Here is a 22,252-nt window from a genome sequence, read left to right on the forward strand (position 1 = left end):
AAATAACAAGATTCAAAGGCTCGATCAACCGCAAGAAACTTATGGAGGTCAAAGACAAAAATATAATAAAGGACAAGGAAGTCACAAGGTAATATGGGAAGAAATCAAGATGCCACCTCTAAATGCAAGTGTGGAGAAGATATGGGAAGCTATAATCTTGATGGAAAATATACCAACACCGTGGAACATGGGAACGGAACCACCTCCAAACCACAGAGTCATGAATTTTGTTCTTATCATCATTTTCATGGACATACCACAAATGATTGCAGAAATGTAAAAAGAATTATTTTGAGAATGATAGATCAAGGAAAACTAAACGACTTTCTGGTAGGGCATCCGCAATCTCAACCATTACCACCACCACCAGAACATCACAAAGTGAATACGATGAAAAAAAAGAAACATTCTTCATAGAAGTTGGGTGCAAAAAAAAAAATCTATTCTGTCACTCTATCGTACATTCATATAAGACAATTGAAGATTTTCATGATAATGTTTTGAGTAGAGTGTTCGCAAGAGATAATGATGGAAGAGAAATTATGAATATTGCGAAAATCTCGCCACTAGAGGAATGGCAGAGAAACAGATCATTTCTTTTACTGCAGAAGAAATTCCCGAAGGAGAAGAGGTGCATGACAATCCATTGGTAATAAAATTAGAAATTAATCCAAAACCGAAAGAAGATGAGGATGATGAAGCTGAAGATTCATGGGCAATCAATAGAATTCTAGTCGATACTGGAAGCTCTGTGAACATCTTATTTTATCATACTTATAAAACCATGGGTGGAAGAGATGATGATCTTATACCATCAACATATAAGATATATGGTTTTAATGGTACTGCTAACAAGCCTAAAGGGGAGGTTACTATGCGAATTCCATTGAAGGGAATATCTTCTGAAATCTCATGTGTCGTTGATGTAGAATCACCCTACAATGCGTTAATTGGTCGACCTTGGCTACATGGGATTCTAGGTGTAGCTTCAACTTTCCACCAGGCATCAAATTCCCTCACCCCAATGGTGTAGGAATCATAAAGGGAGATTGGGTCGAAGGAAAGAGATGTTACGAAACTGAGATAGAATCTTGCGAAGGAAGAGCAAACAAGAAGGAAAACTGGCGACACAAAATCAAAGATGTACAAAGAAGTGAGAGGTTGATGGTGGATACAATCGAAAGGAAAGGAGAAGAGATGTTGCGAAATTAATGCTAGCTCAGAATAAAAATGATGAACATACCACTACCAAGGAAGCAGTAGCAGAAAATAATAAAGAAGCAGAGGATGGCAAAGGTAATAAAAACAAGAAATGTATGAATGATTAAGTTGTTGCGATACTCTCGCAATAAGTAAAATTCTCAAAAATACATTTGATTGAACAACAAAATTGAGATTGCGAAATTCAGATAATATAATGATTTGCGAGACTCTCGCAGAGATAATGAATTTTACAGAAAATAATCAGAGAAGAATGACAAAAGAGAAAGAGGCGAACCTTTATGGCGTACACCCTAGTTCGCGAATACAATTTCGCAAGAGGCAAATGTAAGACCTAAAGTACGTCATATAAGGGGGTACCTGTTGCATGGCTCAGGGAAAGGCTACACCACCCCGGAACCTGAGTCATGGAGATTTGGGGTCAATGAAGCCCATCCGGGAGACACCTTGGATTCTCAGCTTAAGCATATGACGGTTGGGCGACTAAGGTAATAAGGACTCTCCCAAGGAGTGCAGATCTGATCAAGGCGCCGAGGTACACGGTTGAGTCAAGAGTGCCAGGGACGTTTGAAGCGTACCTTGCCATTCTTGACAAGTCTTGGCTTATACTGCACTCGGCCTGAAGAAAACCCCACTTAGGGTGCAGTCTCGTAACCATAAGCCCTATAGGTAAAAGGGATAAGAGGCTGCGAAAACAACTGGTTGTTGTTAAGACTGGATGGGAGGAGCTAACCTTGTATGGTAGAAGTACGCCTCCTTGAAGGGGCAACCAGGGGGGAGATAAGGGCGGCACCCTCCATTAGGGAGCTGATAAGTGTCTTAAGACGCAAATGTCATGAGGCTTTTTATTCGCAAGGATATTAAGGCTTGTCATATTTGTGCAACAATCCTGAAGAGGCAATAATACAAAAGAAAAAGATAAGACGAGATCAATGGGTTTTCGCATGAAAGTGCGAAGACGTCCTGCGATTTCGTCGCAAGACGGCAATGTCATGGGGCTTATTTTCGCAAGAATATTTAGGCCTGTCATATTGTCGCAACATTCCTGAAGAGGCCATAATACAAAAGAAAAAGTTTAAGGCAAGATCAAATGGGTTTTTGAACTAAAAGTGATAAGGCAAGTCCTGCGATTTTGTCGCAATGACAAGAGGTGGCATAATAAGACCTTTAATTAGGAAGGCAAAATAAGACCACACAGGAATGAGATTTTGAAAAGAAACAAAATTCACTTCGCAAAGATTGCGAAGTTATACAATAAGAATTTTTTGAAATCTCTCATTTGGATTCAAATAACAGAGGCAAGTATGGGAATGTATGAAATTAGAAAATGTTATTTGCTCCATATGATAGATTTACTCAAAGATTCAAGAATTAATGATTATATTGATTAACTGTATTGCAAAGAAGAATTGTTTTAATTAATGCAGGTCAAAATGAAAGAAACACAAATATACAGAAAGAAGAAATAAATGTACAAGTATTACAAAGAATCAAAGAAAGAAATAAGACTATTCTTGGTTAATCCTTCATTATCTTCATCAGACTTTTCCTTCTTTCTGCGTCAGAATCTTCATCACCATCAGAACTTCCATCACTATCAGATTCTTCATCGTCAGCTTCGCTATCAGAGATAATCAAACTGGGAGTATTTGTGGGATTTCTTCTAAAAGACAAGGATAATCAGAATGTGGGATATTATGATCATCACAAACCATTTGGATAGTTTGATTGCGAAAATGCATAGCATCATTCTTAAAATTCGCAACAGTGATCTTGATTTGATTCTTTAATCTAGAATACTTGTCGTTGCGAGAAGAAAGATTCTTTGCGAGTTCCTCCTTTTCAGCTTCGTTCTCAATCTTTTCACGATATCTATTTTCAGAATCTGCGAGCAAAAGACAATCAATTATTAACTTGATGAGAATTCATAAGAAGCAAAATTAGTAAAGAAGAGCAGTTAGTAACCTTCTCTGTCAGAAAATATCTCTAATCAAGGTGTATGCTCAACTTGGAGACTAACATTTACACCTAAATCTTTTCTAGCATCATCTAAGATTTTCGCAGCCCAAACAAATTCATCCTCACTACTTATAAGAAGACGAGAACGAATTTGATTTTCCCTTTCGCAGAGTTCGATATTCTTGCGGTTAGCTTCATCTCGTTCAAGTTGAACTTCAAGAAGAGCCTCTTGGAATTTCGCCAAAGCCTTGGCACCTTGATCAGAGATGCGATCCTTATCATCTATGAGACCGCTAATTTTGGTTCTTAACTCATTGGTTTTCTCTTTAGAATCAAGAAGGAGACGCTTAAATCGGTTGGCTAAGCCTAAACTAGATCTATGATCAATTTCTAAGAGGCGAAATTTAGATCTAAGCTCATTTAGAGAAAGAGAAGAAATTCTATCATTTTAGAACTATTTAAGGAATTGTTAAGACGTTCAAGAAGGGTATCATTATCCAAGGCATTAGGAAATGAACGAAGAAGGGTAGCTTCATCAGAAAGACCATAAATGTCTGCAAAAAGGATCATTTAAATAAGATAAAACAACAGGATGAATGAATAAAGAAAAGAGAAAAGTAACATACCGTAAAGCTGATTATTAGCTTGCTGAAGACTAGAAATTTTGTTCTTATACGAGGAAGAATCAATTTCTAATTGTCTATTTTTCTCGCGAAGACCTTTAACTTCAGCTTCCAATTCTTCATTCTTTTTGCGAAATTGAAGATTCTTTTCAAGATTTTCACGTCTTCTCTCTAGATCTGAGGCAACAAAAGAAGCTTTTCCAGCCTGCGAAAAAATATAAAAATATTAATATAGAAAGAAATTTTGAATTATAACAATGAAGAAGTAAAAGGATAAAAATATACCAGACTATTGAGAGAATGCAAAAAATCGGGAGTCACTGATCTAGAAACTCCACGAAGAGAGCTATCACCATAGTAAAGGAACATCGCAAAGGGTAGCGAGAGCTTTGCAGGTATTGCGAATTGGCTATCTCCCATTCCTTGTAGAGAATCAGAAAAGAGGCCAGATAACTTAGCCATAGAAGATTCAGGTGGAGAATCTTCACTTGCAGCAATATCATCGTTGTCCTCATCACCCTTATCACTTTCAGAATTTTCGTGAGGAGGAATATTTGAAGGGAAGAAGAACGAACTTTCTTTTCTTTGGAGGAGGACCAGTTGATTTTTCCTGCGAAGAGCACCTTTACCTTTATCACCAATCTTCGCAACATCAGCAGATTCTTCTACTTCAGCAATAATCTTCACACACAGATAGAAATAAGAAATGGAAGCATGGAAGTAACAGTACTATTTAAATCATAAGAGAAAATTTCTTACCTCATCTGTATGAGCGAAGAGCTAACAGAGTACTAGATTTCCCAGTCCTGTTATAACTATCTTTCAGTTTTTGGATCTGCGGAATGTCGCAAGAGTTAGCGAACAGAATAGTAAAAATCAATAAAGAAATATAAAATGAGTTAAAGGGGAGAAACATACCTCTTTCTCCTTCTCGGGCCAAGAGAAAACCCAAGGTTGATAAGCAGCGAGATTCGCAGGAAGAATATTTGACCCAGCAATGTAGGGTCCTTTAGCATTAAAGGAAAAACACACCATTTCATCTTTGGATTGGCGAGGAGTTGTGTTTTTACCAGAATGCCAATCAATATCTTGCATAAGAATTTTGGCTTCATCAATGTTATCTTTCCTTTTTAAGCGAATACCCCAGCGAGTATTCTCTTTCTTCATGGAGATAAGTTCATAGTTCTCAAAGAAATTCGCCACTGTATACTTCTCAGCAACTATCTCTAGGTTTGCGAATTTAGGATCCCTAAGTTCTTTGGAGTACAGAGATCCTCTACCAGCCCCACGATTAGCGAACTCTAGCATCAGACGGATGCAGTCCCCACTCAGTTGGAAGATGGCTCGCGAAAATCCCGAATGAGCGAGAATTTCATAAAATAAAGGAAGATCCGGGTTATAAAGAGGAATAAGGAGACCTGCGAGAATCTGACCTGGTGAAATTATCATTGATTGATCATCACAATATTGATCAGAGAAAAGCTTGACAGAAAGAATTGATTTGGCATTCTCACTAGGAATGGTGGAGAGTATGAAACCTTTATCAGCAAGATCTTTTTGGAAATCTTGTAAATTCTTCTCATATCTATGACCACTTGGATCCATGTTTGAATATAGAGTATGGGAATGTATATAAAGTAAAAGGATTGAAGGAAGAAAAAATTACAGCAACAGAATTTGCAGAAGAATAACAGAGTTGCAGAGATGAGAGAATAAAAATTGAAGAGAAAGTAAAAAACAAAAGTGAAAAAAGGGGGTAAGAAGAGTATATAAAGGAGATTTTTTTACTCGAAGAAATAAACACCATTAGGACGAAAAGACGTGAGCGGTTGAAAAGGAGCGGTTACAGAAGACGTGTAAAGAAATAAATGGAAGAGAGAGTACGTGTGATAAATATAGAATATGAAAAGATGAACAACTGCGGAATTTCTCACATCATTCTCTACTTTGCAGAGAAGATATGAGAAGAGGCAAGATGTAGGATCAGAATCTCGCAATGACAATGTTTCAGCGAAATTATCAGTGACACAGTACAACAGCGTCGCAGAACAATTTCATAAATGATAAAATAAAAGACGTCAGCTAAGATCACGAGAAAGATATGATAATCCTGCGAAAATTAGAGAGTTTGCGAAATTAACATCTGTAAGGTTGTGAGAATGTCGCAAACCATACCCGAAAATAAGGGAAAGATTAGCTGTCATCCACTATATATGTATTTCCTTATAAATAGTCGTTCGAATTGTAAAGAGAGGAAGTTTTTTCTGAGTAAGAAACAAGTAAATAAGAGAGAGAAAAAGTTTAGAGCAGAGATCATTCTTGAGATCTTTATCTTTTCTTGTAGGAACATCCAAAGATCAATCAATAAAATTAAGAATATAAACCTAAAATGAGTTGATCAATGATGAAATCACATGAAGAGCGTAGTGTGGGATTTCCTGCAACTACATATGCGAAATAATATTCTGAAAAGCATCCGCGAGCTTAAGGAGATACAACAACTGAAGGGGATAAGTGAGTAATACGAGGAATGAATATGTCTAAGCTTTGGATACTGTTAATTTTGCTTTCCAAACTTTGTCCGACATCATTTTCTCCACCCTCTACTAATGACCCTTGCAAACTTCGCAATTGCTCTACTTTAAGTAAGCTTCTGTGTGAATTGTATAAACTCAAAAATTTGAAAATAGAATGATAAATTCTAATTTCATGAAGTGATACCATGTCAAGAAGAGAAAAATTAGAATCTTTATGGTAAGACCTTAATAAAAGGCACCAGAAATGATAATTTTTATCAAGATAGACTAGGAATCCGGATGTGGCGTGCAACCTAGTTCTCATACATGCAAGAGGAAAAAAAGTAAGACCTATCGCACGTCATAGTCGGAGAAACCTAGAAAGCATGATTCAAGGGAAAGAAATACCGTCCCTGGAACTTGAGTCATGGACATTTGGGGTGAGAACAAACGAAAATGCCCATCCGGTAGGGGTACCTTAAATTTTCAGTCTAAGAGAGTAATCTTAGATTGAGAGACTAAGGTGAGAAAGTCTCTCCTAAGGAGTGTAGAAATTCGATCAGGGCGCCGAGGTACACGGTTGAGTCAAGAGTGCCTGGGGCATCTGGAGCGTACCTTGTCACTCTTGACAAGTCCTGACTATGATGCACTCGGTCCGAAGATACCCCACTTAGGGTGAGGTCTCGCAACCATAAACCCCATCGGTGTTGGCATGTGAGACTACGGAATCAACTGATTGCTGAATTAACCAGATGGCAAGAGCCATAACCTTAACCCGGTATAGGTAAGCATCTTTGAAGGGGAAATTAGGGGAAAGATAAGGACGGCACCCTCCATTAGGTAGCTGAATTGTGTCAAAAGACGTAAATGTCATGAGGCTTTTTACTCAAGGGAGTATTAATACTTATCATATTTATGCGAAAAACCCGAAGAATAAATAATACAAGAAAAAGATAAGATGGGGGTCAATAGGTCGATACAATATAGTGTAAAGACCGCCTGGCTACGGTCTCATCGCATATAATTGAGGCAACATAATACCTTTACATAGGAAGGAAAAATAAGACCTTGTGAGAAATATAAAATTTTATACTAATTTTGTTTTGCAGGAATTTACAAAAGTATACTGCGAACGTGTTCGCACCAAATGCATGAAGAACTATAAAATAGAATTAATCATGCTAAGTCTATCAAGATGAGTCAATTAACAGAGGCAAGAATGGGAATGCAAAGGGAATGTTATTTTCCCCATTTGATAGGCTCATATACATGCGAAAGAATGATATTTTGGGCACGGATGCGAACAAAGGGAATTTATATTAAAGGAGTGAAAATTAATGCTCAAAAAGTGCATTAATTTAAGGTTACATGAAAACATTCAGAAGGCAAAGAATTTACAACAAGTGAAAATGATTAATTTTCATCTCGCTCAGCCTCAGAACCACTTATTTCTTCTTCAGATTCTTCATCTTCTCCCTTGTTGTCTGAAATATCAGAAATATGTTCATTATCAGGGATTTCTGGAAATCTATACTTTGTAAGAGGGATGTTGTTCTCAACGCAGACTTTCTTAACAGCAGCTTCGCGAGCACGATTAGCATCATTGTTATTGTTTGAAACCATGATGATGAATTTCTTCTTCAATTGTTGATACTTAGAATTGCGAGCAGATAAATATTTTTCTTCAGAAGCTAAGAGAGTTTCTAATTCTTTAATCTTCTGAGGATAATTCTTCTCTACTTCAGACACTAAACGAGTTTCCAATTCTTCAATCTTCTGAAGGTAATTCTTCTCCTTATCTGCGAAATATGAATAAGCAGGTTAGGAGATATATAAGAAAAAAAAAATGTTATTCGCAAAGAAAATACAAGTATTAAAAGAGAAATATTTGACCTTCATAATTGGAAACAATTTCTTTAACCAATGCGGAATGTTCATCTTGAAGACTCACGTTAATAGCTAAACCCTCTCTAGCATAATTCAGAACCCTAGCAGCCCAACTAAATTCAACCTCGCTTTCTATGAGAAGCTGAGAGCGAATTAAATTTCTTTCTTCAACAAGTGTATTCTTTTCGCTCAAAGCTAAATCACGTTCTTTTTGAATCTCAACAATGGATTCTTGGAATTTTTCTATTGCTTTCGCACCCTTAAGAGTAATCTCATCTTTCTCATCAATAAGCTTATTCTTTTTTGTTTCCAAAACTTGAATTTGTTCTTGGCTCTCATGAAGACGATGTTTAAAGTTATTAAATGTAGTCAATAAATATCTATGGCTTTTTCTAAGAGCAGCATATTTCAATCTTAATTCTTCCAAACTTATATTTTAAAATCGTTGGTTGGGATAATTATTTAAAGAAGAATTTAGGTGTTCTAAAAGTGTTTCACCATCAGGAAGATTGGCAGACTCATCTGAAAGGTTATACAGGTTTGCGAATATAACAAAATAAGAAATGTGAATTATCGCATAAAAATATAAGAACAAGGAAAATAAAGGCTACATACCAATGAGTTCATAATTTCTTTCTCGGGCTCTGCGAATCAAATCAGAATTGGTTGAATTCTCAGCTTTAAGCTTGGCATTTTCTTTTTCATTTTTAGTAAGTCTCCTTTGGTAGTTTAAGGAGATTACATAAGATAAACGGGCTCCATGCGAGAATGAAAAGAAGTATTACGATTAGAAATAAAGCAAGACTAAAGAGAAGACAAAAAGGTAAAGTTGCAGATATTCCCAAAGAGCTGATTGTGAATTGGAGGTTCAGATTTATCGCAGAGGCATCTCCACGAAGAGATGAATCATCTAAAGTAGGAGCATCGCATATTTTAGAAACCATTCCAAAAGCACGATTTAATTCTTCATTATCAAAAACAGTCAGAAGATCTCCAGCAAAAAGATTGGACAACTCTTTCAAAGAAGAAGGAACTGATGAATCATCATAAGAAAGGATATCATCCTCACTATACTCTAAACTTGAAGAAGAATCATATCTTTTACGCTTCCTGGAGAGTTCATCCATTGAAGATGTCCTTTTTGATGAAGATTTAGACGTAGGATCATTTAGGAATATTCTTGCCTTTAATTGAAGTCTTATCACCCAAAGATTTCACCTACGCGAAAAGTGGAATTATCATGCGAGATTGAGAACATTTGTATGACTATAGGAAATTGGAAGCAAATTATGCGAGATTGAAAACATTTATGAGAAGCCCCCATACCACTTTCTTTGTCTCAGCTTCAGAAAGAACAAACTTCCAAGGTTGGTACGAAGAAAACTTTTCGGGAAGAGGAATATCATATCCATCCTCAGCTTTACCAGAAATATAAGGACCTTCTAAATTAACAGGGCAATTAAGCCAGCTTGAGTCATTAGATCTGCGAGCAGAACTGTCAGATTTGTCATTCCAATCAACATCTCGCATAATCTTATCTTCTTCAGCAATACCATCTTTTCTTCTTAAGAGAACGGCCCATTTAGTTAAATTACTCTTCATAATTGCAACATAGTAATTGTTGAAGAAATTATCAAGAGTGTATTCGGAAGAATCGATGACCTTATCGTGATGCGATTCTTTTCGCACCTCATAAGTGTAAGAAGTCCCTAAACCAGCTGCGCGACGAGAATATTCATATGATATTCTGGTCGCATCACCACTTAGTTGAAATATTCCCCGTGCGAATCGAGCATCAGCAAGAATTTCATAGAATATAGGTATTTATGAGTTAAAAAAGGGGATAAGAAGAATAGAAAGTTGTCCCAATGAAACAATAATTTTTTGATTGTTCCATTGATCGGAGTTGATCAAATCAAGATTAAGTTTGGATGAATAGTCAGATGATAAGGGAAGAGAAAGTGAGTAACCTCTCGAATGAATTTTATTCTTCAACCTGTTGAATTCTGTCTCCGTCTTCTTACCAGCAGGAGCCATTTTTAGAATGGGAATGAATATGAATAAAAGAAGTAAGTTACTTGGTAAAATAAGTTTTAATTTTGATCAGTGAAAGCAGTAGCAGAGAAGATGAAATAAGAAAGTAGGAAGTAAAAAGAAGATATAAAGAAGAAGACGATAGAAGATATATAAGGAAAGATCAGTCCCATTTTTCAAGGTTTCATTAATGCGAGGAATGAACGGATAAAAAAAGGAGGTTAAAATGACGTGTCAGATAATAAGTGGTTAAAAATACACGCGTAATTAAGGAAAAACTGGAATTCCAGAGGAATGTCGGCAAGATTGAATATGAAAAGATATACAAATGCGATATTAAAGAATGGAAATTTCTCATATCGCTCACTTCACAATATAAGCGAAATGAGAAGAGGCAAAATGTAGGAGTGGAATATCGCACATATCAATAAGTATGCAAAGAAAGGATTATCTGATGTAAGCGAGGACTATCACATATGGTAAAGTTGAAGTGACGCATTGGATGATGTCAGCAAAATCATGAGTAAAGTGTAATGTTCTATGCGAAGTATAGTATGTGCTAGAATGAGTGATTGTAAATGAGTGAATGTGTCATACAGTGATTCCGAAAATAATGGATCTCTTAGCTGCCATCCACTATGAGGAATCACTATATAAAGGAAGGAAGTCATCACAAATGGGAGATATCTTTTTAGTGAGTGTTGGACAAGAAACTAGGAGAGAGAAAGTTTATTGGGAGAGCAAGTAAAGTCATTGTAAAATCATTGTTAGGTCAATATATCCAATTATAATATTTGAAAGTTAATAAAGAATTCATTATGATTACTTGAGTGGTAGTCTAGATACATTGGGGTGTGGTTGTAGGTTTTCCTGCAACTACAATCAAGGATATTGTTTTTCTAGAAATAATCTGGGTATAAAAAAGAAAGACTTGTTAGACAATAAAAGGAAAGCAATAAAACATTGGTTCAAATACACATGAAATTAAAACAAAATGACAATTTAAAAAGAGGTTATGAAAGTATATCTTTTATTTGAAGAGACCTCACCTAATTGAGTCTAAGAATCTATAAATTCACTACTTGGTATAAAAAAGAGCACACATTAGCAAATGCAAATGACAACACTTAAGAGCTATAGAGAATCACACCAAGCAGGTTACCGGCTAAGGCAGGTCATAAAAGCGGTAGGGGAAGTGGAACCGGTTTTAGGCGGTTACAAAGAGAACGTGGCGACATGGCGGTACGAATCTATCATAAGATTCTCTTTCCAATCTTAATCCTTGCGTATGGAACGAGAAAAGGCAAAATGTAGGTACAGAAAACCTACCCGCCACGTGGTCGAACAAAATTGCACGAAGTAGATGAATAAATCTCACCAAAAGATCTTCTAAACTAAACCCGAGGATGAATGTCAGTAATAAGTCAAATCAGTTGTCAGAGTTACTTTTACGAATATTGGATCTGCGAAGCATGAATTTTATCCCCGAAAAGACAGAGCTGCGAAATACATAATGAGAAGAGATATCTCAAGATAACCAGTAGACGAGATAAAGATTAACTGAAGGGGAAAAAAGATAACGGAGTAGAAGTTGTAAAGCGAAGCGAAAGATAACTCCAGATGAAGATGAATTTCGTACAAGAAACTAGGACAGCTGTATAGACAAGTTGCCAAAGATATCGGTGAAAGAGATGGGAAAACTTTATTGAAAATGGTTTGGACGAAGTATAAAGTAGAGTCACATGAATGTGTGATTTTGGCGAAGTAGAATGAGTTGTACTTCACTATTCAGTTTTATCTATAAATAGAGACCTTAGATCATTGTAAGAGGGGTTGGATAATTTTTAATCAGTGAGGTTGTGTTGACAGAAAGTAAGTTAGGGTTCTTGTGAGTTTATATATTTGTAATATCATCATCATCGTAATCAGGCATTCAATAAAGAAGAACTTTGATTTTATTCTCTTAAACATGTCTTAGATTTGTGGTGAATATCATTTGGGTGTGCTACCGGATCTCCAGTAGTTACAAAGCTCATGAGCAATTACAGACACAAGGTCTGTGTTGGCAGACACAACTCCAGAAAGTAGATTAGTCACAATAATTTACGTTTGAAAATACACCACGTTGTTTGCACCTGTGAAAAACTGGATATCGAGTGATACTTTCTTCTATCATCTTTGCCGACACAAGCTAGTTTCGAAGATTAAGTGACTAGCTTTGGACCAATATTCTCCCTATGTTAAGATGCAGGGATGAATGAGCTTCATCAACTTGACAGATCAAATGAGACACCATTTAACCATTAAAGGTACTACTAATCAAGCTGCAGGTAGACTGAATAATGTTGCAAAAGTGAAGATGCCGGCGTGACCACATGTGTTTATAGTACTGACATATTGTCATACTTGTTCCCCCCACTTCCACTTGCACGTGTATGGCTCAATCTATTCATTGCCAAAAGAAAAATTCTGCAAAGCCGTACATGTACAGTATTACACACTCAATACGTCATGGTTCTGGATAAAAAAGAACAAAAGAAGAAGAAGTTGGAATGTAAGCCAAATAAAAGAACAGAAGATTAAAGAAGAAGGAGAAAGAGTGAGAGAGACGTAAGAGATCGATCGGATTCAGATATGGCTCAGCCTTTACTCAAAGAAAATTATTCGAGAGAAGAAGCAGACAGGGAGTGTGTGTATGTGCTTTTCTTGGGTGATCCCTAGGAGGAATTGTAGTTTATGGTCCAGGAATCATGAATGCATTTTGATCACTTTCACCATCTTTAATAAGAGAAGCGAAAGAAGAAGAAGGTGATGATTATGATGGGAAACTGGGCGCATTTAATCTTCTTTTTCTTGGATTCGATCTCCTTTTCTCTCAGGATGTAGTTTGAAATTTGAACACAAAATGGCAGTTCCCACAGGTATCACATGGCACGAAAAAAAACTTGCTTAGCATAATGCGCTGGGCGGTGGCGAAGCCAGGGCAAGCATATGAATTATATGGTCGAAAACCTTTTCAGAAGATCAATGACCGTTATTTTGGATGCATATACATACCGAAGAGATATTATTCCTTTGCAAGCTGTACCTAATTTAGGCTGTTCAGGTTCGCTGACCCCATGACTATTAGGCCACAAAGCATAGTTAGACTACACTCAAGGTATACAGCTGATTTTATTTATTCTTTTGATGGGAAGAGAGAATTTTAATAGATACAGCTGATTTTTAGACAGTACATGACAATAATCCGCTGGGTGAACGCGAAACATCTGTGGATCAAGTTCTTTCTGATTGAAAATTTTATGCCATGACAATATCATTCGACACACCGTTGAACCATGAATGGTACTAATATAGACCACTGAATAAAGTTTCAAAGTAAACATGCCGATTGCCGAGTTACACATGAATTATAGTACTGACATATTGTCATAGTTGTTCCCCCACTTTCACCTGCATGTGTTGCTCAATCTGTTCATTACCAAAATCAAATGATGCAAAACCCGTACATGTACAGTATATTACATGCACAATACGTCATGGTTCTGGATAAAAAGGAACAAAAGAAGAAGGTGGAATCTGAGCCACATAAGAACATGAGATTAAAGAAGGATGAGAAAGAGTGAGAGAGACGTTAGAGATCGATCGGAATCAGATGGCTCAGGCTTTACTTAAAGGAAATTATTCGAGAGAAGCAGCAGCTGACAGAGAGTGTGTTTTCGTATGTGCTATTTTTAGGTGATTCCTAGGACTTGTGTAGACTTGTAGTTGGGTGGTCATTAATGTATGAAACTGTCCATGACTACTGCTATGGTTTCCTTTTGATCACTTACACGTTCTTTAATAAGAGAAGAGAAAGAAGAAGGTGACGATGATGATGGGCAACCGACTCGCTTTTTTTTTTCTTTCTTTCCTTTTCCTTTTCGTGTAGTTTGAAATTTGAACACAAAATGGTAGTTTCAGTCTCTTGGTGAATTATGGACGCTAGCAGAGCCAACATGGAACATGGAGTCGCAAAATTGACAGGTGTGGCTAATTGACAAGATTGCAGTCCAAACACATATGGGGACTATGTGTTGATAAAACTAAAAACTCTGTATTATAATAGTGCCAGTTAAATTTATTTCCTACTTATAAAAGATTTTGATCTTAGTATTAACTCCGGGTGCTCTTATCTTGTATACCGTATACGGGATAAGAGCAATTAATGACCCACTCTTGGATTACTAGTAATAAAATTGATTACATTAATGAGATGTTTTTTTATCTAGGTTTCCACAATTGCCCTTATGGCTAAACAAAGCGTTGTTTTTATCTCTTTGTTTTCATCGAACTTGTTCCTCCCACATCTTCCCGTGATAATCAAGTTCCTCCCACATCTTCCATAAAAGTCAACCATATTTAGTGACACATCAGTAGCTTCGCCTCCAAAAAAAAAATAATTAACGCAAAAGAAGAAATGGTTGTTCATTGAATTTCAGTTATGAAAATCACAACGATTTCTCTAAAGAGATTATTTATTGTCATATGTCCTAACAGACTTAGGTGTTTATCAATTATCGTTTTGTTTTTGGTGTACTTGATTAAGTGGTTTTCTGTCTGTTCAATTGCATATTGAAGATCGAAGATCAAGTAGATTGGACAATTGGGTGTTCTTTGATTTATCATTCTGATATTTGTTATGTTTGGTTAAAAAATAGATTCATGATAAATCTCTCGAATTCGTTTCATGGTTATTCTCTGCTTAATAAGGAAAGCCAGTGATTCTTAAATAAATGGGTAGAATTTAATCTAGTCTTTTGAAAAAAAATTGAACTTGATTATCACGCGAACATAGAATAAACGTCAGTAAACCAGTCGAATTAAATTAGGGACATCCGATGGAATTTTAGCTGTTGTCGATAAAGGAGGTTTACATTTTCGATATATTTAAAATTCCAACAGAAATATCTAACTCCAAGACAAGAGAATTAACTATTTACTCACTCTTATCCTATATACTGATATATAAGATAAGATGACCCATTAACTCCTAGTACTGAATCTACTTATACATGTACTTTCTCATTGGGTTTCGCTGGTTCAATGAGTTCTCAGCATGACTGTATCTTAATTAAACAATTAGAACTACTAAACTGTTAATGTATTGATTAATTATTCATCTAAAGTATGTAAAGTATGACATTCTGTTCACAAAGGATGGGAACATCATCGTAATCAGTATTACCGAGTTTAAGGTTGTCGATTAGTCAGGTTTTCATCTGGTAGTACGAGGTTAGTCGTGTATTACCATTACAAAGATCAATTACCGAGTCTAAGGTCGTCGATTATTCAGGTTTTCTTCTGGTACGAGGTTCGTCATGTATCACCATTACAAAGATCATCGTAATTAACATTGCCGAGTTTAAGGTTGTCGATTAGTCAGGTTTCTTCTTCGCACGAGGTTAGTCACATATTATTGCCCATTACAAAGATCATTGTAATTAGAAACGGAGCTAAAGTATCATTTTACCTAAACGGAGTGAAAATATCACTATTTACTGGAACGGATAATTAGTCGATCCACAAAAGATCGTTGGAGATGTGTTATGCATCCTTTGTGGTGGTTTGCATAATGACTATGTATTAAATTTACGAGAATTGTGCCTAAAGTGAAAGTATCACTTTTCTTGAAACGTGGGGAGTACATCGTTTTATTAGCTTCAACGGAAAATTAGTTGATGCATAAACCAAAATAAAGTATTATGTATCATTTGTGGTGGTTTGCATAATGAAAATACATTTAATTTTCTAAAATTGTGCCTAGAATGATAAATGCCTCCCAATTTTTTTCACAAGAACTTAAAATTTGATATTGGTGTTTGTACTCATTGCTTAGATTTTTTTTAACCTTTCCAACGAGATAAAATATGTAAAATTACAAGGCACGGATTTTTAGATACGTTATATTAAAGTTTCCTTTCCAATTATACCCCAAAAAATAGGATACATAAAGAGTTATACTAATTGGACTAAAAAAGATAGATAATTGTGTCAAGTGAAAAAGACCAACCATGGACATCAAATCCAATCTTTTTGTGTCAATTGATGACTTACAATTCACAAAACAATGGCCATATAAGGTCTTCCCTCGTTTCGCCCGGTCGGCCCAATTACGAAAGGTTAGCAGTGATGTAGGAAATACCAATAGGTCCTAGAAATAATATATTAGAGAGAGTCTAGTCCAGTTGACCCAGTCAACTTTCTGTTTGGTCATATTTGGAAATATAAATTATAGTTTGGTCCTAAAAATTATGGTTTGGTTCTAAGGTGATGTCACATGATGTAGTTGTTATTGTGTGGTGGCAGAAATACCCTTTTGGGACCACATATATAGACAAAAACCCTAGAAATCTTATTTTCAAATTTACTTTCTCTCTCCACCTATTTTCAGATCTAGTTTCTTTTCTCTCAATTTCTTTTTTCTTTTTTCTTTTTCTTTTTGCTGCTGTTTTTGATGTTGTTTGTTGATGATGAAGATGAACTCGTGTTTGAAGACATGTTTTGTTGCTGCTTGAAGACGACGAAGCCGACGAAGATGATGTTGTTGCTGTTGTTACAGAAGTCGAAGAAGATGAACATGATGATGTTTTTCATTTTTAGGTTTTTATATGGAGTTCATTTCTGGAATGAACTCTGTTTTTGTTAGGTTTTTATATGGAGTTCATTCCATAAATGAACTCTATTTTTAGGTTTATATGGAGTTCATTTCTGGAATGAACTCTGTTTTTTTATTTTTTTATATGGAGTTTATTTTTGGAATGAACTCTGTTTTTTTAGGTTTTTATATGGAGTTCATTTCTGGAATGAACTTTGTTTTTTTTACGTTTTTATATGGAGTTCATTTCTGGAATGAACTCTGTTCTTTTTAAGTGATTTCTGAAAAATAAGTAGAAATTAACAGGAGTTCATTTTGAAGAATGAACTGCTACAAAAAATTAAGTAGAAATTAACACGGAAGCGTACTTTTGTCCATTTAATATTTTTAATTAATTATGGACCAAATAGTAAAGGCGTTATCCCAAAGGACCAAACTGACATGGGCCCACCTAAAAAAGGACCAAATTATATATTTTCCTAATAGATTCCTCTCTCCTCTACATCGTTGCCATGTCATATGCGCGGTTAACTTTCAGGTAGCAAAATTAATTCACAATTTAGGCCCACTAGTTTGATTGTACGGATTGTTCGACGGTTAATCTATTCTTTCAGAAGTTTGAGAATGCATTTGAGGTATGTAGTTATTTCTCATCCATATTACGGGTGAAGTGTTGTATTTGACTCCGTCAAGCTTTGTTTAGAAAAGCTTCACAAAGAAACCTTCCAATTTGTACAAAACAATGAACTAATAGGTATAAATTTTAGATGTAAAACTTTTGTGTTTACTTACTTATAAACTTCTCAAGAAAAGATGGTAATAAACCTAATTCCCCTTGACGGTAACAACTTATATGTCTTCGCGAAACAAATCATATCATTATAGCACAACGTAACATATATTGTCACTTTCAAAGATAAATTTTGTTTAATTCCCATAAGTATTTTCTTTTATCGATAATTTTATTAATAAATACATGATTCACATATGAACCACATACATCATCATTATTATTATTTTTATTAAACCTAATACATAAGAATTAGAATCATTCATAAGAAAACATCTTTTTAAACGGAAAATATTTATCATCTTCACTTTCCCCGTAGTAGGCACCATCTCGACGAAAGCTCCAAAAACATTTGTCTAGACAATGTTTATTATAGTCTCTACGTACCTTGTAAGCATAAAACTCTGTTTGATGGTTCCTTTTCCCATCAGGATCATACCAACTTAATCTGCATATAAATTTAGTAGATTGCGAAGCATTAACACGAAATCTCCAGTAGAAAATTTGTTTGTAATACAGTGTATGCACACCAAAATCATCATCACTTGATCTGCAATGAATTTTTAAAGTTATTTTTGGATCTATATCGTTTTCCACTGTGACAATCTTCTTGTTAAAAACAGAGTCTGCATCAACGGATTGTGCAAAAAATAATGATAAAATAAGAAGAGTGAAGAAGATGTCAGAAGCAGATCCTAAAACTAGAAATGATAATTTTGACATTATGATTGCAATTAGAAGAAACCTAGAAAATGAAAACTAAGTATAATGCTAATGGTTACTGCTTGGTGTTTTATAGTCATATAGTTCATACGACACATGTTGCCTGAGGTAATAAAGTATTTGTTCATGATAACTAATAAATATTTTAAATATCTTTGATATCCAATTCTTATTAAATATACAATGAATCCCGTTACTTAAAGTTCAGGCCTAATTGTACACTTACCATCCACCATTGTGCTCCCTTGATCCACTTGATCCTGACCGTCTATTCACTTAAATTTCTGGACTTAATGGTCGAATATAAATGTATATGCTTAAACTTTTTCTTTAGATATCTGTATCTTTAAGTGTGGTCATAATTAACATTCAAACGTGCAAAAATTATACATAGCAGTCCTACCTTTTTCACAACAATTATCGCGCCGAATTGGTGTGGTAATCTTTTATGAGAGGTAAGAAGAGAAAAAGAATTCTTCAAGAAACACAATGTATGCATAAAAAAAGGGTAGGTGAAACAAAGATGGATATCAATTTGAACCCCAACTGGATAACTCACGTTAGGGAATATCATTTCATTTATCTAGTAAAGTGAACCTCGTATTGGATAAATCAACGGGAGTTCTAATGTGAGTTGCGCCAAGAATATTTTAGCATGAAGTAATTTCCTAGATACGTTTCTTTGGTATCAATCTTTTGTCTCTATTTCTGCATAAGGTTTTGACATACATGATCGATATATTATTCGACAGGCTAGTGAAGGTATTTATTCTAGTTTTTTAGCTTAAGCTGGCTGGCGAATGGGTATGGAGACTTATGACCTAAATTTTATTCAAATGTCGCAAGTATACATCTATCAAGTGGATAATATATAAATACTATTAGTTCCACCAAGATTTAAAAATTGCAACTTTTAGTTCTAGATAAATAGGGTGCTTCTAGTTTCTCCAATAAGATTGAAAACTTGATAAATTTATCTCCTTCATGAAAGATGCATATGTCCCAGGCAGGCAATAAGTGATAGTATCACTTTAGCACACAAGTCAATTTACTGCATAAAGAAAAAGAATACTAAAAATCATTATTTATCCATGAAGTCGGGTATGAGAAAATCGTTTGATCGAGTAGAGTGGAGCTTCCTGAATGATAACATGTTGAAATTCGGCTTCAGCAACAGAAGGTGTGAACTAATTTATGAGTGTTTGTCGACTACCAAAATTCAAATTCTTATTAAATGGATCTCCTTGCCATCCGTTCAACAAGGTGATCCATTATCCCCTATCTCTTCTTGATTGTTACGGAAGTGTTCACAATGACTCTAGCACGGGAAGAATTCTCGGGTGGTATACATGGTACAAAAATTGTAAATAATGCTCCTCAAGTATCACAATGCTTACTTTTTGCAGACGAATGTTTGTTCTTTGTCAAGGTAGGCATGCATAATGTCAATAATCTTCTGCAAGTTATCAACAAGTTCAGTGAAGTATCAGGTCAAGGGATCAATTTTGAAAAATCAGCAGTAATCTTCTCAAAGAACTTCCCATCAAGATGTTGCAGAATTTTATTGAGAAGATTACGGATAAAGAAAATAAACTTAGAAGAAAAATATCTGGGAATTCCGTTATTTTTAAAAAAGAAGAAGACACTCACTTTTACATCTCTTATCAACAACATGAAGAATCGTCTCAGGAAATATCATAGGAAATTCATGAACCAATCTGGAAGATCTGTAATTATCAAACATGTTTTAAATGCTCTTCCATCCCATAATATGGTAGAGCTTAAGATTCCTAACACTACTATTGAGGAAACGGACAAGGTGCAGAGAGACTATCGGTGGAACAAACAAGAAAATGGAGATTACATTAGCAACAAGGTCAGCTTTGGGCTTCTGCTCTAAAGCAAAGATATTTAACAACGATATCAACATTACATGCAAAGTAGAAAAAGGATGCTTCCTGGGCATAGAAAAGTATACTAGGAAGTATGGAGTTCTTTAAGAAACATAGTTTCTGTATTGTGGGAGATGAAACAAGCATACTGATAGACGCATTTATGTGTCTAATATAGCTCATTTGTATATATTGTTAGTGCTCGATATTGTACTTATTCGGTTATTTTATGTATTTGTAGGTGTTTTTGGAAGAATAAGGCTTTGTGGCGAAATTGGCTAAAAATGCGGCATTTGGACCTCCGTTGATAACTACCAGAAGCACCCCAGAAGTATGTTGGAGACACCCAGAAATACCCCGGAGGAACCCCGAAAAAGTGCGGAAAATGCCCCAGAGGACACTTGCTATACGGACCCTTGATTTTGGATAAGGGGTAACCTAATTACTAAGGGGTGACCTATATCCAGGCAGCTTCTAAAGGGAGACCAGCCACAGATAAGGGGAGGGCATCTTCTCAAATTCAAAAGAAAATTTTGGCGGGAAATGAAATGCTTCACGAACAGCAAACATGGTTGGAATTTTGGGGCCCTTTGGGACAGATTCGATCACCAAATTCGTTTGGGCTGGATGTTAATGGACTAAACAGAGTTGGTACATGCGTTTTTATCAATCGAAATGGGCTGGATAATCCGGGATGGATAAACAGAGTTGGTACAGATATACGTATCTTCCCGATATGTACAGAGAATGGGTAAAGGATTCAGGGAGAGTTTCACGCTAGTTAGACTTTTACTTGGTCCTGTTCTAGTCTTGATAAGAGTTTGGTGGCAAATATATAGCTAACAAACGCGTACAGGGAGATCAGAGAGAGATATTTTCTCAACAGCGCAGAGAAGAGAGAAAAAGAAGAAGTCGGATTCACTCGAGATTTTTGGGGGTTTGGTAGCTATATAAGTGTTGGTTCGAGTCATAAGAAGGGTTGAAAAACATCAGGAGAGATTGGGGAGCAAAAGAAAGACCAGGAGAAGCGTGAGAAAAACTTCCAGAGAAAATATTTTCTGCTGCTGCACAGTTGAAGAAAACGAAGAACAGACGCTTCTGAACTGTCGTTCTTCAATAGTCATAGTATCAAAACCAACTGTCGTTGTTTTACAGCAGTTAGTGCTACTATCGTTGTTTTTAAGACCCTTCCACTTTGTAACAGTGACGCTGTAACATTTATACAGCGTTGCAAACTTCTTTTTACACATTTTCATCAATAAAAACACATTATTAAGCCATGGATACATCTTATGATTATGTTTTTGGGATGAGGAGTTAAACCCATTAGCCAAGGCGACGGAGGAAGCCATTGTTCCACATTAATTGGTATAATTCTAATTTTACTATTTATTTGCAATATTATTATTTGATTATTTGCATGGGATTGATTTGAAATATTAGTTCTTATTGAATAGTTGTGAATAAATATGATGAAGCATGCTGGGTTTTAAATACTTTTGATGTTTTATACTCTTTGATTACAACTATTACTTCAAGAATATATTTGAGGCAAATATTAAAATTATTTTTAAAGATAGAATTGTATGAATATTATTTAGAGTTTATCAATTAATGGGTCAATGGTGGAATCCTAGTCTTGGTATTTTTCTCTAAAATTTTGAAATATTTTATTTAGTTGCCTGTTTAATTTAAATCTATAAAAATTGTTTTCTTCACAAGTCTGATACGAATCCGTTTTACCACTTCAACTACAATCACTTTTGATAAACCATCACATACAAACTTGGAATGAAAATTGGATATAGGGCATGATGTTAGTGATAATGATGCAAACAATTATGTTAAGGTCAGTTTTTCTAATTGACTCTCAAACTAAGAATTGGAAATTTGATTTGATACAAAGACTTTTTGTACAACCTGATACTGAAAAAATACTTCAAACTCAAATCACTACAATTAATGAAGAT

This window comes from Papaver somniferum, unplaced genomic scaffold, assembly GCF_003573695.1.
Source record: "Papaver somniferum cultivar HN1 unplaced genomic scaffold, ASM357369v1 unplaced-scaffold_107, whole genome shotgun sequence".
In the NCBI taxonomy this organism is placed as follows: domain Eukaryota; kingdom Viridiplantae; phylum Streptophyta; class Magnoliopsida; order Ranunculales; family Papaveraceae; genus Papaver; species Papaver somniferum.